Below are 9,473 nucleotides of genomic sequence, written 5' to 3' on the forward strand. Positions count from 1 at the left end.
CAAATAATTGTCCAGAAGTAACAAATATGAGGTCCACCAATAGCCTTGAGTGTAGCCCAAATTAAAATGTAATTGTAAATGTAAAATGTAATTACACAAATAAATTAAAACATAGATAATATTAACATGATTGTCAAAGCCAATATGTAACTTTGTGGAAATCCTTATTTCAGTTTAGAGATCCCCAATATGATATTATTGCTCTAGAAGACCCCTTTTATCTTCCTATTACATTCATCTATCTTCCTACCATAGAATAACCATAGAATAAGCTATTCTTTGAAATATAGAAACTGTAAAACTTGTTTTTTCACATATATTAAAATATGCTAGTGTCTCCCTTCTATTATTTCTAATTTATTTTCTTTATACATAGTTATTTGTGTGTTATCTCCCAACTTGAAATATCTTCAATGCCTTTTAAATTTCCTTCTCCTAAGGACAAGAAACCATTAAATGACATAGAATGATATAGATTTGTTACATATCAAGCCAAAACTTTTGGGAGATTGGCCTGAGTCAGGTCCAGTCAAGAGTACTCTTCTGGATCCTTTTTCCTCGAGTTTTTGTAATTCTCTTTTATCATGTTTCTCTTTCTACCTTCCTGATTAATCTATTTCTGTCTCCTTTTATCATCCATGTCTGATCCCTATCAGTATATCTCTGTGTACTGCTTGAATTCTTTTTTTCCTCTCTTTCCAATCTTTCTTGGTGTTTAATTCTCTTTCTATGCTAATATTCTCAGATCTTCAAAAACAGCCCCCATTTCTCTCCTCAGATCCAATCCCAAAACCCTAACTGCTTACTCGACATCTTCACATTTATGTTTCACAGACATCTCAAATTCAACTTGTCCATCCCCTTAAACCTTCTTATCTTCCTGTTTTTCCTATTTCATTTCAGGGTATCACCAGCCTTTCAGTTAAAGAAACTGAACTTAGGAATCATCCTCAATTCTTCAATCTCCCTCATCCCACACCAAAAATCCTAGAATATTAAGAGTTAAAAAGGATCTCAATGGTCATTTAGTCCAACCCACAATGAAAAGGAATCTTCACAATAATATATCAGCTTTTGCTTAAGACATCTAAGGAAGACCTCATTACTTCTCAAAACAATACATCCCACTTTTAGACAACTCTAATTGTTAATATTTTCCTGACATGAAGCCAAAACTTGCCTCTGAAATTTTCATAAACTGCTCCTGATTCTTTCCTCTGGAGCTGTACCAAATAAATTTAATCCCCCCTCCAAATAATAATAGCCCTTCAAATACTTGAACACATGTATCATGTACCTTTCTGTATTCTCTTCTCCATATTAAATAGTTGCTTCAACCAGTTCTAGTATGACATGGGTTTAAAGCCCTTTATCATTCTGGATGTATCCCACCTAACACCCTCCGGCTTATCAATGTCCTTCTTAAATTATGGCACACAAAACTGAATACAATCCTTTGGAAAAAGTCTTTCCAGGGCAGGTTATGTTGACTATCACTTTATGTTTGAAAACTATTTCTCTCTTAAATGTAGTTTAAGATTATGGTAGGGTTTTTTTGGTTTGCTTGTTTTGTTTTTTCTTAGTGTCACATCCCATTATTGAACTATATTGGGCTAGCAGCCCCCTGAAACCTCAGATCTTTGTTATAACAATTGCTGTTTAACCATATCTAGCTTGTACCTCTGAAACTCATTTCTTATGACCAAGTATAAGTCTTTACATTTCTCTCCATCTCTGTCTCTCCAACACCCAATGACTTTTTAAGTCATTTCAATTTTATCTCTATAGCGTCTCTCATATTCATTTCCTTCTCTCTAGTTACATGGTCTTCAAAATGTCACCTCTCACAGGAACTGCTCCCTCTCATTGATCTCTCTGTTTCCAGACTCTCTCCCCTCTCCAATCTATTCTCCACACAGCTGTCAATTTGAAATTCCTGAATAACAGTTCTGCCATGTCACTCTTCTTCTAAAGAAACTTTAGCAGCTCCACGTTACCTTTAAGATAAAGTACAAATTGCTCTATTGGGCACTTAAAATCCTTCACAATGACATTCTAATATATCTTTTCAAGCTACTTATATATTGATCTCTCTTGTGCACTTTATATTTTAGCCAGATTGGTTTTAGTGCCATTCTTCTCCCTCTCCCACCTTTGTATTTCCTCTCCCACCTTAATACCTTTGCATCAATTTTCCCATAAACATGAAATGATCTCTGCCTCTTGAAATCTCTAACTCCCCGATGGCTCAGCTCAAAGAAGCCTTTCCTGATTCTCCCAGCTGTGATACTAGCACTATCACTATGCATTTCTTTATAATTATCCTGCATTTACTTCTATCTGAACATCTTCTATCTACTAGTAGAATGTAAAAGCAAGAACTTTCTCATTTTTGCATTTTTATCTTGGTTGCTTAGTATAATTCCAGGCATATAGTAGAATCTTAATAAATACTTGTTAATTTATTGATTGACTGGTGATCTTCTCTCATTAAGGAAAAAAAAAAAAACCAAAACATTTACTATTATGTTAATAAAGTGTCAAAAATGTTCATATCCTTTGATCCATAGATCCTATTGCTAGGCATATATTCCAAGGTCATCAACAGTAAAAGGAAATTTACCATGGTGCTCCAAAATATTTACAGGAGCACTTCTTAAAGTAGCAAAATATTGGAAACAAAACAACAAATGTAGTGGGGAATTACTAAATAAGTTGTATATGACCATGATGGATAGTATTTTTCCATAAGAAATGATAAATATGATGAAAACAGAAAAAGTATGGGAGGTTTTACATGAAGTGAAGTGAACAAAAACAGAAAAACTATGCACAGTGACTACCACATTGTATATGGAAAGGACAACTAAGTGTCATCATCTTGATTACTTTGGATTCAAATATATATTAGCTCTTTTTATTCTGTCCTTTCCAGTCTAAGTATAAATATCCTTGGAAGTATAAATATCCTTGGCAAAGATCATACGCACAAAATAGGAGTTTGGCAACTCCTAATCTCTATCAGTTGCCATTTTATCCTCTTTCAGAAGTTGATCAAGAGCTTCCTTATTGAGTTCAACTTCATGAAAACAGTGAGTCTTTTATTAAAACACTTGATAAGGGCTTCCCATAGAGAATACACACATGTTGGTACATTATTATAAGAAAATAAAAGTCAAGTTAATTTACTTGTATTTTTATTCTATTATAAATATTTTTATTCTGAGATTAATTTTTATAGTTTGATTCTTCTTTCAGAAAGTTACTCTTTGGCAGTTAAGAATTATCTTAATTTTGAAAACCAGGAGAAGAATGTACAATAAGACATTTTTCATTTGATATGAAAAAATGCTATTTCAATTTTATATTTCATCTAAATTGGTTTTAAAATTTTTAGTGAAATCATTTACTATTTACCTATTCTAGAAATAAATTTTGCAATTTTAAAATTTCCAGATCTTTACCTTTTTCTTATGACTAAATCTGGATTATCTGTGGGGGAACTAACTAATCAGAATAAGGGATTACGTGGAAGGAATGATCTTCTAATGTGAGAAAGCTGGTGAAGACTGATGAAAAAGTGATGAGTGGCCCTGCCGAGGAATGAATTATTGTTTTGTATAGTATAGCAATATTCTTACGCCTCAATTTGTTTAGCCATTTGATGGTAACTATTTTGTTTCCAGTATTTCTAGTAGTAGAATCTCTGGGTTAAAGAGTATAGATGTTTTGGTCATTTTCCAAAGCAATTCCAAATTGCTTTCCAAATGCCTCTCCAGGATTCCAAAATGGGTTTTTCAAATCAGTTACTGCCTCCAATAATACTTTAATTTGCCTACTTTCTACAATCTCTCCTTTACTGTTTTCCCAAATTTTGCCATGTTTGCTAATTTCTTGGTGAACAGATGGAATCCTGGGGATGTTTCAATTTGATATTTCTTATTAATAACTTAAAGCTTTCTTTCAGAAGGTTGTTAACTCTTATGTCATCCTCTGAACTCTTGTGATTTCTTGAAGGTTTTCTGAGACATAAGATAATTTTCATGGTCTGATCCCATCATCCCAAGATAGCAGAGGATGAGTCATATCCAGAAGACATTCCCTGAAAATGAAACAAGCATTTCATCTTTGACTTCAAGGAAGTTCTATGAGTTTCTGGAGAAGTTGATCAGAATCTTTGTTGGATATGAGTCCCTGACTTTCTGAGAGATTTTGCAACTCTACCATGTATCCTTGAATTCTCGGAAAACAGAGCTAATATATTCATTGCCTTTTGGTTCACAGGACTATAGGATTTATTGATAGGAAATAGAGATTTAATCCAGTAGTATTGAACTGTACATAAAGGATTTTTGCGGGCCATGTATTGACTTAGAAAACCACATGTTAATATTATCTGTATTCTACTGATTCTGTTAATATTTCCCAATTACATGTTAATCTGGTTTCAGCTCACAACCAACAATATGGTCCCCTGATCTAGTCCAATTTCCTTGTTTGACATATAAGAAAACTGAAGCCCAATGGTTAGTAGCAAATAGCAAATAGCATTGTCAGTATTTAAATCTAGGTTTTCTGACTAAAAATTTAGAATCTTTTCTACTATACCATGGCAATCTTTGAGTTCTAAACAGATCCTAGGATACCCAAAGTGCTAAAGACTCCTAAAGGCAGGTGTGCTTACTCCTTATAGAGATTATCTATTGCAATATTTGCCAACTTGAGATAAGACTGGTCCTGAAAAGTTAGTCCAGTATAACTCTGAGGATCTTAAACTCAGTTTTTTTTGATTCAGATGCCTTAACAGATATTCTACTTCCATTTATGACCTCCATTTATTTTAAATCTTGTACCAAATGTCAATATGCTTTATAAACAAGTCACTGAGGAAAGGATACTTAGGACTGATAATGGAGGTTTGGGGTGCTCAGGAGAGAAAAGAATTTGCACAGCATTACAAGTGTGGCTGGGAAAGGCAAACTTCCTTCAGAGTTTCTGATTGTATTTTTGAAAAGACAAGGCCTATTGGAAGTAGGAGTTAAACATCCTGTAAAAACGATGTTATTTACACTAACTTTCTGCCACTTCCTGGGGGCAACAGTGATGAGGGATGTTAATTCATACCCTTCATTTCTTAGGATCTGGAGAAGAATCAGCTTCTAACCTATTTGAGGGATTTTTGAGGTGATTTAGGAGAGAAGCAGGTTTGGAGTTGCTTGGTAGACCTTATATTATTTTGTTATCTGCTCTTTTCTTATTACTGTATACTAGTTCTTTGACCATCAGTTTTATGTACAGAGTAAACATTGACTATACAAGATTATGGTCCCTACAATTATGCAGAAGCAATTTCATTTTGCCAAGATCATGTGACAAGGGCTCACTGAAATACAGCTGGTTCTGAAAAGAGACTGGCGAGACCTCCGAGTTTGTAGGGATCTCATGGGGTAGGGCTCACCAGTGGGTGAGGGTTCCAAAGCTGAATTCTGATTGGGTAAATCTACATACTTACTGCTCATGAGACAACATTGCTGCAGAAAGAGAGACAAAGCTGAGAGATAGAAAGTCAAGGATTTAACACTATAGAGAAAATTTACTCACTCACCACTTCTGCCCCAGGAGAGCATGCACAGATTGTCAGGGTGAGTGTAAGATTGCCCAGGACCCAAAAGCTTTTTTCTAAACCAGAGGAGGTCAAAGACTATCAATACTGCTTGATAATTAAAGAAGTAATTTTTGATTTATAACAAAATAATGAATAATTCTGAATTTAAAATATTTTCACTTTTTCTCATAAAAAGTAAGTCTGCATAAAATGAATGCATTTTAAGGAAAAAGAATTGAATATACTAGTTGAATTTAGAATACAGTACATTTGCATTGGGCATTTGACTTACACAAATTAAACTATACTCATTCAGTAAAAATTGATACTCAGAAATTAATAGCAATTAGACAGTGTCTGAGGTTTTGCCTGCCATTCTATTTAGAATGCATAGGCTGGAGAAGGAAAATGGAAAGCTGTCCTTTCCCCCTCCCCCATCTCCAGCTCCAGATGCAATTTCCCCCTAACAGATGCCGCTTCCTTCCTCCAGAAGAAGGAAGGGGTTAGAATGAAAGAGGAGAGAGTGGGAAACGTGGGGCACCAGCCAGGAGAAGGGGGTACCTGATCCATTTTGAATTCAGAGTTTCTCTTCCCACACCATCTTGACAAACCCAGCTCTAAAACCCTTAGCTCTAAAAGCCTTATTGGAGCTGGGCTTCCAGACTTCCCTTACCTACAGTGTTTCTACTTGCCAGAGGCTGTTCACTGAGGAGAGAGGGGGAGGGGAAGAGAGAAGAGGGAGAATAGAAGGGGAGATGATAATTTTTAATCTATTCAATTTTGCCTTATGAATTTTGCTTTTAGAACGTAATCCACAGTAAAATGTAACTCCATTGTAATTCATTTGCCCTTCCATCAAGGAGCAGTTGACCTTCAACTCCCTTCACCTCTCTGTCTCAATTATGTCATAGGCAAGAAAGAGAAATCAATCTTAATCCTTAAATCATACACCAAAACTGAAGCACTGATTATATTGAGGAGCTGAATGAAGAAAGAATGGGGGTGGGGCTTGATTTCTTCTTTCCCCTCCTCCTATACCCTCCTCCTCCTTTTTCCTTCTCCCTCTTTTCCCTTTCTCTCACTCCTCTCCTTCCTCTTCCTTCCCTCTCCCACTTCCCCTTCCCCCACTCCTAGGTTCTGAACACTTCTTTTCATGTGTTAATTTATAATCCAAGGGTAGCAATCAGCTCTTTTCATCTTTTGGTCCTGATACCTGGAGAAGTTATTTCTATAATGAATTCATTATTTAAAAAAAAAATTACAGTTAGAAATGTTTTGAATAAGAGGGAGTTTTTAAGTAGTGAGATTTTATGTATAGTAATAATTACCCTTTTCTCTCCTTAATAAACTTTCATAATTTAGAGTAGTTATGAGATTGACTAGTATTACAGGTTTTGAGCTCCCATTTTGATGTAGGAGAACAAAACGGCATTTTCTACTAAGCTTCAGGCTTAAAAACTGAAGTCCCATTCTCCATCTCTACTCCTTCCCTGCCTGTACTCCCCGAGGTGACTGGCTTTGTTAGCTAAGAAGACAAAAGCCTTTCCATGGAGTGATTTTTACAGGTAGAACCATTGTCATTGGGTAACTAGGGCAAGAAAAAATTGAGCAGAATTACTACAGCTTCATGCTCCCAGGCTCTGCTTTTTTTCCCTGCCCCCTTTCTAAGCTCAGGAAAACAGAGGAGGGAAAAAAAAAACCAAACAACAACAACAATAACAAAAATCAGGTTTTTTCCCACTGCATAAACCCTCCATGTCTTTTCTTTGCTTTAGAGAAACAGTCTTTATTAGGCAGAGAACTATATATGGCTAAGTGTTATATGAGACGTTTGTGCAATACCCAGAAATACAAAATGCTTTAAAGGTGATGCACTGGGCTTAGCTTGTTATGCAACATGTGTAAAGGATGCAAACTGGTTTGTCTTCTTTAGCTGAGATGTGCATTAACTTGCCCTTTAATATTTGTAATGGTTCTAGTTGCATGTTATTTCTTCCTATCTGCATTTCAGATGGAGAAGAGGAAATCACATTTGGTTATCTCTAATGCTAATTGAAAGGTTCGCTGGGTAACTCGGTTTATCTCCCTCCAGGATCCTGAATAAGCCCCGGGCACTTCTGCAGTGGTTTTGAAAGCTTCAGGGAACATTCTCTGGGACCCAATTTTCTCTCCTCCATCTAAAAAGAGGCTATGGCGGGCGGGGATGGAGGATACTCATGGGTCACCCCCACAGGAATTCTAGAACTAATTCTGGTGGCTCCTTAGGGGAAATCCAAGATCTCAGGTTTCTCTAGATAATTCTCCCATTTTGAATTTAAAACCGTCCCTGAATGGGCGCCTCCCCCAGGTTCTCTGGGTCCCGGGGGCTTAAAGGAAGCAGGTATTTCCAGCGTGCTTTGCACTGAGTGGGTCCCGGGATTTAGGCATCCATTAGCTCCCCAGCTGCACTCTAACCACCATCAGAATTAGGTCTGATTATAGTTTAGGACATTCTGGAACCTGGGAGGAGGAAGGGGGGGAGGGGAGACTGGAATATAATACTACCATTGTAGAATGCGCACAGGAGTTTGCCAAGTGAGCCTCTGGGTTTATATATAGATAAATTCTGGACACACGTGAAAAAGAAGCGACGTGCTCCTCATGCAGCATGTGTTGAGTGTTCCAGGAACTATGAACATGTGTGGTTAGTGCATGGGCCACTTTTATGTGGCAGGCTCTCGGAAGGCAGATAGGAGAGGGCTGGGTGGGGCATGAAAGTGTGCAACGAGGAGCCTGGTGTGTCACAAGGTGGTGTGAACTGCCAAGGTGTGAAGGCTCTCATGCCCTTTCTGACCCTCTGGCATTTTTTTCATTCTTCTAAGAACCACAAAGGCACGAGCCTCCCCTCCCCCAACCCCGCTTGCTTTCTCTCCCGGAAAGCTGATACCCAGAGGCCCTTTTCCCTTTGCAAGCTATAATAAGGGGCGGCAGACAAGAAAATGTGGTCTGGATTTTAATACAGAAGTTGGGCTGTTTCTCTTTCTCTCTCTGTAATGGGCTATTCCCCTCCCTGCCCCCTTTATTCCAGTCCTTATATTTCATCTGACTTTTGCTTCTCCGGGAAACTTTTTTTCAGCTCTTGAGACTCCAGCCCGAATCCAATTTCACTGTAGAGAATCCAGTTCACATTTTCTACTCAGTCCTGGTGCAGTCTCAGCAGCTGCTGTTGTCTCATTCCAGCCTTGAAAACTGGCTCGAACCGCCCTGAACTGGTTTCTGGCTGTTGAGGCAGTTAGCTGCTGCCTCTTTGTTAGGGCGGATCCACCCTCATTCTTTTTCAGGCTCCCTCCCGCCTGTTTTCCCAATCACCCAAAGCACTCTCCCTCCTCCTTCTTCCCCAGTTTGGCATTTATATCCTTTTCTAGTCCAGTACCCCACGAAGTTTCAACTTTAATAGTCTAGGGCTGAAAAACTTAATGCTTTTATTTCATTAAGTATTTAATTCTGCTTTTTTTCCCATAATTTTGCAACTTTATAATTAATTGACATTGGGGGAAGAGGGTTTAAAAATCTTGGCATGTTAGGCTACCCTAATGTTAATTTTTATTTTTAGTGGATGAAGCCGTCTGAAAGGGGAAGCTTTTCATCTTGTGGCTAAAATTACCTTAAATTAAATTTCAAGATTTCTTTGCTGACAAATGACAATTAGCATGTATATGGGAAGCTGCAAGCAGCCGTCCAGAGTGGAATGTCTCATGAATTGTGGAATTTCTGGAGAAAGGCCTAGCCCAAGAGGGAAGATGTTTCTGATATTCGAAGATGAAATCTCACCTCTGAAAACAAATTGTGAGGATTGTGTAGTGAAGGAGGCTGAGCTCAATGGAGATTC

This window comes from Antechinus flavipes, chromosome 5, assembly GCF_016432865.1.
Source record: "Antechinus flavipes isolate AdamAnt ecotype Samford, QLD, Australia chromosome 5, AdamAnt_v2, whole genome shotgun sequence".
Taxonomy (NCBI): domain Eukaryota; kingdom Metazoa; phylum Chordata; class Mammalia; order Dasyuromorphia; family Dasyuridae; genus Antechinus; species Antechinus flavipes.